Source organism: Lactuca virosa, chromosome 1 (genome assembly GCF_052849685.1).
Source record: "Lactuca virosa cultivar CGN04683 chromosome 1, Lactuca_virosa_CGN04683_v6, whole genome shotgun sequence".
Taxonomy (NCBI): domain Eukaryota; kingdom Viridiplantae; phylum Streptophyta; class Magnoliopsida; order Asterales; family Asteraceae; genus Lactuca; species Lactuca virosa.
In genome coordinates this window covers 48,734,799-48,745,754 of record NC_136426.1, presented here as the reverse complement: position 1 = coordinate 48,745,754, position 10,956 = coordinate 48,734,799, and positions in this window count along the sequence as shown.

The window sequence follows — 10,956 nt, the reverse complement described above, 5'->3', positions numbered from 1 at the left end:
GAAAGAAAAAATTTGATGTGGATCTAAAGTGACAATTGATTGAATGAGTTGGCTCCTCTCCCTAAAACCACAAACCCTTTGGTGAAAATAATTGGAAAACACATTAACTTAACGTGTTAACGATCATCATGGTTACTCTTATATGGAATGGTCGTGGATTTGAATACCATAAATTATATAGAGGACAAAAATATCAATGTTCTCAATAAAAGGACCACTCATTATTTTCTTTAAAATTCTAATTCTTTTTTATTAACATTAAGTTTGGGGTATAGTAGAGGAAATCCTTTAAAAATTCGACACATCTTACTATAAACATGTGCGTTCGACAATACGTCGTCAAAAGGTTAGGCACGAGAAAATGAAAAGGACATAATTATGTTTTTCAAACTAATTATATATATATATATATATATATATATATATATATATATATATATATATATATATATACTAGGTGTGAAACTCATATATTACATGAGTTTATTTAAAAAAATCTATATATAAAATTTTAACAATTTAAGAAGTTTGAATTTATAAGAAAAATGACAAAAAATTTGAATTATTAAAACTAATGAAGCTTTAATACATTGAATACATTACATATATAAACTCATTCTAATAAATACCTTACATATTAAATGTGGAATTTTAATTTAATAAAATGAAAAATACAATAAAATGACAAGTGGAAAATAGAAAATTCAAAAATTATAGAAAATGACATTTGTCCAAATGAAGGAGAAGATGACATGTGACAAAAAGATTTTGATTTATTAGGTGAGATCCGTTGAAAACTCATAGTTTTCCGAGAACCTAAGAACTAAAAGTGTAGCGTTAGATCGAAATTAACTCATTAAGGACATGATCGTCATTTTACCGATCTCATTTAATGTTTCATTTTTTTGTTATTGGAATATATATATATATATATATATATATATATATATATATATATATATATATATATATATATATATATATATATAGGGAAGGGTTATTTGGAAAACAAAAAAACCCTAAAAATTATAAAAATGCATAAAAAAAATACCAAAACATCACAAAACTTTTTTTTGAATTTTTTTATCAAAAAATCGCAGCATTTTTTACAATTTCGCTGAAAAAAAAATAAAAAATCAATTTTTTTTTTTTTGTAAAAAAAAAAAATTTCAAAATTTTTTTTCAGCGATTTTGACCTAAAAGTTGCGATTTTTTGATAAAAAAATTCAAAAAAAAGTTTTGTGATCTCTAAGTATTTTTTTATGCATTTTAATGATTTTTAGGGTTTTTTTTAGAGTTTTTTGTTTTCCATAGAACCTAAACCTATATATATATATATATATATATATATATATATATATATATATATATATATATATATATATATATATATATATATATATATATATATATATATAGAGGCTTAGGTTATTCTATTCTAATTAATTATTGTGCGGGCGTATGGACAATTCTATTCTTTGAGAATGATAAAGAAAATATATTGTTTGATAATATAAATACGTTCAATCTTACATAACTATTGTCATTAACACATATTCTCACTAATTAAATCGTCTATAAGATTATACACTTATTATTATTATTATCATTTCTGTCAAAATGTTGTCAGAATGTTTATTGAGTCGTATTCTGTCAGAATGAAAATGAGTGAAAAACGATGTGTGAGAACAAAAATAAATAATAATTAGCGAGCGAATGCATGGAAATGACGATATTTTTGTAAGGTTGAACGTATTCGCATTGCTAAACAACTTATTCTCTTAGTAATTCTCATAGAATAACATTGTCCACACATCCGCACAATAATTAGTTAGAATACTTGAACCTAGCTCTCTCTCTCTCTCTCTCTATATATATATATATATATATATATATATATATATATATATATATATATATATATATATATATATATATATTAGCCAAGTAAGGTATACATACAGACACAGTAATACACATAAGAAAGAAAACAGTTAAATTGTTTTATTATAATGGGTAAGTGTTTATAAGGTAAAATATTCACATTAACTAGCAGACACTAATTTGCTTTCAATGATATTTGGGTAACTATTTAGTCACCGGCGCACTTAAATACTTAGGTTCCGTTTGATAGTTTCTGTCCGGGAAAATATTGTCCGAGAAAGTGCTGTATGGAAAAGTTTTCTGACTGAGAAAGAAATCATGTTGTTTGATTGTACATTTGATTGACTGTGCTGGATGATGAAAAATGACAATATTACCATGTTGTGATTTTTATATTGTGATGAATGAAGTTGTTGAATAATTATAAAAACATACAAATTGTTATACAAAAATCAAAATTACACAGTAATCATTTAAAAATCCAAATAGAATGTCGTTTAAATTGTTTTTATTTTATTGTTTTTCAAGTTGATGTTACATCGTTATTCTTTCTAGTTATTTTAGTTTTTTTTTTTTATAACTTAGCGTTTGATTTTTGACAATTGAACTTCTAATTGCTTCACAAAATCATATCTCTCCTGAAACACCCATCTCCATATTTATTAGGTGAAAAACTTTCAAAATGAGCAAGAAGGTATGTGTTTCGGCTTTAGAGTTCATATATTTCGCTACTTTGCAGATCTAATCCCCTATGTCCTTATTTTTGTACCAAGCAAAGTTAGGGATTCGTTTTTAACAAATTAAGTCCTTTATCTTCTAGTTTGTCACCAAACATTTAAATATCCTACTAATGAGGTCAAACACTACTCTTAGCTAAGTAAGGTGAAGGTCAAACTCAAAGTTTCTGTATTTGGCAAATTTAGTCCTTAAAACTTAAATTTTTATTTTGATCCAAATTAAACTTCTAATTAATCTTGACCTTTTAATATTAAAACACTGTTTCGATTTATTTGTGTATTTTAATTCTTTTTAATTTATTTTACTTTTTCAAGTTATTTCCACTAACATGCTAAAACTTCTAGCCCTGAAATGTAGGTGCTACATAAACAACCACTGACTTAAGCCAAACCAATATAGTCGAAGATGGTGATAGTGAGATTCTAGCCATTTTGGATGGGGGTAATGGTTCTTCATCCAAATGATTTCTTAATTTATGATGCATCTACAATATGTGTCCTATAAAAAGTGGTTCTCTATATATGAGCCTCATTTCGGCTTAGTTCTTAGGGGAGATGGTGTTGACATAACATTGAAGGTGTGAGAAGTATTTGTATCAACATGTTTGATGGTATTGTTCATACTCTTGGGAATATGGATGTCACGAGAAATTTAATCTCTCAAAGTTCACTTAATAGAAATAGATATAATTATGTTGGTAAAAGTATTCAATTTTATGTTTTGAATGGGTTTGTTATTGTCAATGATTCTGATATTACATCATAATATGTTGAATTTTAATATTAATAGGTTGTGTTATATAAGATTTGGCCACATGAGTGAGTTTGGTATGGAATAACTGAGTAAATGAAATTTACTATGTGGTGAAAACAATGGCAAAGGTCCATTTTATGACAATTGTGTATTTGCGAGCAAAAGAGAGTAAGAACTCTAGTTCTACTCATTTTACTAGTGGAATTCTTGACTAGTTGCATTTGTATCCTTTGGGACCCACGAAGGAAATATCACATAGATGTGCTTAATATATGCTGACAATTATTTATGATATTTCTCGAAAATTCTAGGCATTCTTTTTTAAACATACAAGTGTTGTTTTTGCCATTTTAAAATAGTGGAATATTATAATTGAAAATCAAATTTATGTATCTTCACACAATCAATGGTTTGGAATTTTGTTCTGGGGAGTTTAATGCTTATTGTAAAAATCGATGCATTACTTGTCACCATATCGTGCTCCTCAAAAGATGGTGTTGTCGAAGAATGAATAGGATGATTATAGATAGAGAAAGCCTGATATATGTTGTCTAATTTTGGGCTATCAAAGAATTTTTGGCCGAAATTGCTCTATAGCATGTTAATTCATCAGCCCTTCTCCCTCATGCACATTAACAAGAAGACTTTTTATTTTTATGGAAGATTTTTTAAGTTATGACTTTTACATTAATAATACTAAATTTTCGGACTTTATAGGAGATTTTCCTATAGTGTATGCTTGATGGGAGTTAGACATACTTAATTCAACGACCAAAGTGTTAACAATCAATATATTGGATAAAAAAACAAACAAAAAAAAAAAACCAAATAATCGAAGAACCAAATTTATAGTTTCTTGCTTCAAATATTTTGAGTTTAAATAACTTGAAAATATAAATAAAAGAAAGTATCATCTTTCAACTTAGCACAAGAGTAAATGAAGTAATAAAACATTAACTTTAAATTATAGATAAGTTATAAAATCGAATCTTACTATTTGAAGAAAAATGCAGATTGGTCAATCCGTATGTTATCAAACTTTATTGACAAAAGGTCTTCAATTATTAATGTCCCTGATAATTGAAAGATAAAATAAATAGTGGATTTTAGGGGGTGGGGATGCAAGCAAAGTGGGCCATGAACACATGTTCTAGTTGAGGCATATCCATGTGCCCACGACACTTCTTAGTTCTTCCCTGTTCACATAAATATACATCAAAATTCTGAAGGTTAATCACAAAGTGATAAAACTAGGATGTGTGGGTATGTAAAAATCATCCTTCTAGATTATCTAAATATAATTATTTATTTAAGAAAACTTACTTTGTAAAATTAAAATGTTGTAAAATCCTTTTTTTTATTGAGAAAATGACAAAAATAGCCAATTGTCCTAATCACTTTGCGGAAAATAGCCAAAAAAAAATCGAAATTGCAAAAATGGCCACGAAATTCGCAGATGGGAATGGTCCATCTGCGATTTGCACATTCCATCTGCGAATGTACAAGTGGCTAAAGCACAAGTGTGCTTTAGCCACTTGTACATTCGCAGATGGATTGAATTTTTTAATTTTTTTTTCTATATATATAGGGCATTTCAGGCTTAAATCACAGATGGACACAGTCCATCTGCGATTTTAGGTTTTTTTTAATTTTTTTTTTAATTTGACTATGAAATCAATTGGTTTGACTACGAAATAATGTTACTATATATAAACTTTTGTAGAAAATTATCAGTTTAGTTGTTATTTGTTTAGGAAATTTCTCTAAAATTTCTCTAAAAAAATGATTGAATATTTGGTTTGTCTTGTAACCGGTGGGAGATGGCAAGTTATTGAAACAAATCTGGAATACGTATGTCCACATGGAGGTATTTCTGAATTCGCTTTGATATTTTCTGAGTATATTAGTTATAGTGATTTTGTATCTTTGGTGAGAAGCAAAATTAGTTTGTTAGACAAATATAGAATTAGTCTTCGTTTCCATCATCCTGAATTGAATTATTATATAGCTATAGTTGAAGACATGGATGTTAGAATGTTGATAAATGTAATCAAATGTAGTGGAGGAAGGGCTGTCAAAGTGTTTGTGGTGGTTGATGAAGGAGATGAGGTTAATGAGGCTGGTCACAGTGGAAATCAGCCGGTTGGTAATTTATGCAGCTATAAAGGGAGCAACGATCTGATAGGTACTTTCAATACTCCTAGTGTACCTCAGTTTCATAGTGTTGCTGAAAATGTTAATGTTAGTTATTCACCTATTAACTATGTGGATCCTGAGAATTACAAGTATGTTGGTGATGATGATGTTGGTACATATCTTAATGATGTGGGTGGTCGTTGTGATGATGTTGCCGAACAAGAAGTTAAAGTTATGAATAGGCGTGTAATAGATAAAAGTAAAAAGAAAAAAAATCGAGTCAAAAAAATGAAAAAAAGCATGTTTATGGGGATTATGTTGATGTTGCTTATGTACGTTTAGATATAACCGACTTACAAAGCAATTCACATAAAATGTAAATCAAACATACTCTAACTGCATCGGCATCGTCAACTTTTAAGAATGGTTGATTTAAAATAAAACTTTTCAGGTCACCGATTTTCACCGAACTATTTGTATGGTTCGGAAATAGCCGCTCACGCAATAAACATCTTTTTTTAGTACTAACTATTTTTTCTGACACTTTTTTCCCGATGTTTTTTGGATACTCCGCAAATTTCAACCCGGTTATCAAACAAAACTCTTCCGGCCCATATACCAATTTCGTATCGGCTACTCTAAAATATAACCGTTTTATTCCATCTGGAGATAAAACAGCGTCCGACCGTATCTGATGAAGGAACATTTTGTGGAACAGCAATCCGTCCCCTTGTAAACGAGGGACGTCCAACAAGTAACCAAATACTGTATCTCTAAATATATCACGTCTCACACCATCTAACACTTCAAACACTTCTCATATGTTACACCCCGATCCCTTTAAGTTTACAATAGCTTTCACATCGAAATAATTAGAATTATGCTGCAAAAAACACAATAACATATTAGAAAACTAAACAACTATATCATTTTAAAATATTTTATTATTAAATGCAATAATAACATAATAACAATGCAAATACAAATATTTAATAAATAATTTATATATTTACGCTAAAAAACAATAACATACTATAACAATTTTTCAACTTAAACGGCAACTATATAAACAATTTTCCAAGTAATACGACAAATATACAAACGATTTTTATCTTTCTAATTATATCAAATAACATTTTCTAACCATATAAACAAACAATTTTTCAACTAAAACGACAACTAAACTAACAATTTTTCAACTTATACGACAAATATACAAACAATTTTTAAGTTTCAAATTATATAAAATAACATATTCTAATCATGCTATATCAATTTATCAACTTAAACCACTAACCAAACATATTGTAAACATTATTCTAACAATTTATTTAACTAATAACTAAAAAAATAAGCATATTCTAACCATTTTACTAAATGTACAACTACTCGATGCACACTCTACGCAGTCTCTACTTGTACATTCATACAACCACTAACAAAATAGCATTTAAACTTCAAGTTTAGTAATAACTAATATTAAAACTATCAAATACAACAAAATTACCCTATCACAAACAATATAATTTCTTTTTTTTACACTAACTAATACAATAAATAATAAAATAATAAACACATATACTAAATAAATGTTAATTAAAACATAAAAAGAGTTAAAATCTAACCATATTTTCGGGATTGTTGAAGTAATCGTCCATTTTCTTCAAGAAATCGTCAAAAGGAATCCCCGAGAGAGAGAGTTTTTCTATATTGAAGAGTGAAAAATGAGGGAAAAAAAATCCTTTTATAGAATTTCCTGCGAAAAATCGCAGGTGAACAGTGAAAATCGCAGATGGAAAAGTCAAATCGCAGATGGACCATTCCCATCTGCGATTTTCATGGCCATTTTTGCAATTTCGATTTTTTTTTACTATTTTCCGCAAAGTAATTAGGATAATTGGCTATTTTTGTCATTTTCTCTTTTTTATTTTACTTAAATGACATCAAGTTTTACTATATACTCTTAGTTTGTAAAAAGAAATTCTTATCAGATTTTTCAGCAGAGGCATATATATAAAATAATTTTCGTAATTTCTTCTCTCAAATATAAATATTGAAAGAGGTATTGACCTAAATAGTCTCCTTTTTTTCTAAAAGAGATTTTAGATATTAACACATCACTTTATATTTTCACAAAATAGCCATTACATTCAAAAATTGAGATATTCTGAATTCCGAAGAAGTCAAACGTGGAGCCCGGTCATATAAACCTAAATATTAATGTTTTACCCTTTCATCTCAAAAATCATTTCCGAAGTTTCCCGACTCCTTTAATCTTTGCAAATTAGAGCTCAAAAATCTCGAAGAAAGGAAACACAAGTAAGTTATCTACTTTTTCTTTCGTCTTAGATGTAACACAAACATCGTAGTGTTGTTTATTCGCAAGAAATATTGCTTTCAAAGCCAAAGCACGACTTCGAAACTTTCAAACTAGGTCTTCGGGTTCAATATTTTATTTAGGGGTTTATAATAGCTTTTTGGAGTATGTTTTCTTGTAATGATGTGTAATGTGCACTAAGGTGTACAAACATATAGTCATTGACGTTTTTTCAAGAATTCCCGATGTTTTGAAAATTTTGAGTAATTCAAAAATGTTTTCCAAAGATATGAACATTTTCGCAATACTTGTTTTCGTAATTTGATTTTGAAAAACATTTTTTCAAAATTTGGTTACAAAAATGTAATACTTGTTTTTCATAACATGTATTATTATGGGCAGGTGTTAGTGAAACTATGAAAGAAAGTGATAGATTACTATGAGACGATTATGTGGATATAAAGATCGTCGAAAACAGAGTTTGTATGAAGAAGTTATGATCATTTGAAGTTAGGATGAAAGTACATTGTTGTTTTGAGAATGAAATCCTAGCCTCCATTCCCCCCCCCCCCCCAACCCTCTTTTGTTTGTTGTGGGTGCCATTTTGAGAGTGTCAAGGAAGTTCATTATTCGTGAGAGCTTGAGTGAGTGTCTCCATAAGAGATCCAACTTCTTGTACATCTTGTGGACCTTTGTAAGTCATTAAGCTCCCAAATTTATGATTCAAGCTTTCTAGATCTTTCATATTATGGTATTTGGGTCCCTTTTTGTGGTTTTGGTTGGAGTTCAAGGAAGATCTTTAGATAAAGCTTGCAACTTTATCATTTTTTGAATGTCATTGGAGTGTTCTATCTTTTGGATCTGGAGTTTGGACTTGTTTTGGTGTCATGTATGGGTTCAAGGTCATACTTCCACCATTTTTGACCTAGAAGGGTGTAGGATATGCATGTCCATAAAGTTTTGGTTTTTATGAGCCCTTTTTTAGTATATTGGACTTCTGAAAAGTTTAGGATTTTGACTCAATGGATTAAGAGCTTAACCAAAAAGTTAGTTATGTGAACAATATATGCTAAGCGTAGCATTGTGCTACTCTGAGCGTAGGGATGAAGAAATTCGGTTATATTGTATTTTAGTGCTACGTTGAGCGTAGATGAGCTACACCAAACATAGGCCTACACTGAGTGTAGGTATGTGCTATGTTAAGCGTAACGCTAGACAGTTGACTTTTGACTATTTTGACTTTTTGGTCATACTTGATAGCATATGAGTTTTGGACTAAGGATTAGACTCTGGTTGTAAATAGGTGGTACGTGCTCGCGGTTTCTCTAGTGTTGACTCGCGTTCGAGACGTGTGGACTTTCATCTGTATTCAGGTGAGTTTCTCACTATACCACGTATCTCATTGTACATCATTTGCATGGTATAATAGAGGTATTGTTAGATTATACGTATGCTAGTGGCTAAGAGAACTCCTTGTTATGCATGTGCAATTTAGGACACTTAACTTATTAGTATGCTAGACTGGTAGGGTATTGCCTATTGATCGTATGGTGTTGTTGTTGGATTAGTGTCTAAGTCCATAACTATATTTGGTATGTACTTGACCCGATTGGCATGGTCCATTTGGGTTGCATGGCATCATGCATTTGGATAGACTAAAATGAGAGAAATAACACTTAAGGTTTATTAATATATTATAAGTTCTAATATATTAATAAGATTATTTAATTAGTATTGATCAAGAATTAATTTGGAATTAATTAAGTGATCAAAAGGAGACTAATTAAATATATGGGTTGATTGTGTAAATCATCCATACTTGTATAGTGGGCTAATGCTCCATGGATTATCAAGTTGGGCTAAAACCCATAGGATGCTCCATGGTGTTTTTGTACCCATGGATCATGGAAATGAAAGGCCATGACAATTAGGGTTTACATGGTGTAACCGTAATTATGACAAACTATATAAACATCTTATTCTTGTCAAAATCGGCCACCATGAGAGAACTATGTATGTATGGTGAGGGCTAGCCGATTTCATGAAGTGGTTCATTTCTCTCTAAGTTATTCCAAGTGTATTTGATGTTATGTGAACCATTTGAGGTGTCACACTTGGGGCACTCGGCTCTTAAGCATCAAGGAATCAAGCTACATAAAAAGGTATGTCTTCTAACCTGTTTTATTACCCAAGTATCAAAGATTGTATGCTAGATAGGGTAATACCTTGGAATATTCATATTTGCATGTATAATAGAGAAAACATAGATCCAAGGTATTTAGGGTTGCATGTACACTTAGGAGTGTTAGAATTCTCAAAACCCAACACTGGTATCAGAGCCTAGGCTTGTTTTCAATTATACTTGATGCAAAGTGCTGAAAAATGTTGAAAAAATCGATTTTCGGGCTGTCTGGGCACTGGACTCGCCGAGTCCACTGATGGAATCGCCGAGTCCATGAGGAAACTCATCCTACTCGTCGAGTAGGTTCATACACTCGACGAGTAGGACCCCTAACAGCATATTTTCGACTTTTAAGGCTGGAATTGGACTAGAATCATTACCCTAAGCTGTTTTTGAACCTATAAACCTGTTTTTGATGTGGTAATGTTCATTCTAATCCAATTTCAAAGATAATTGTCGATAGATTCATGTTTTGTATTAGTTTAATGGTTAGTCTAATTACATGAAAAAGTTTGATTAAATTATCTTGTTCTTATGAGTTGCTTAGATTAATAGGAATGTTATGTGAAATTGTTGTTTTCGATCCAAATTAAGCTAAGAGTTGATTCTAAAATGTGTTTTTGTAACTTGTCCTCAAGTTAGATGAAAAGTCACATTTAAGATTCATAAAACTCATAAATATTTCCATAGGTTATGAATAAAGAAAAGTCACATTCTTTAATGGTTTAAAGTCTTCCATAACTTGTCCTCAAGTTATGGAACTTGAAGAGTTTTTTGAATTAAAACTACTTTAAACACATAAGTTATGGAATTGAAAAGTTTTTGAATAGTTCAAAACTTGCCCTCAAGTTTTGGAATTTGAAAAGTTTTCCCTTATGAATACTTTAATTCCAAGTTAAGCCCTTAGAATTTTAAAAGTTAAAATTCAACCCTTATATATATATAT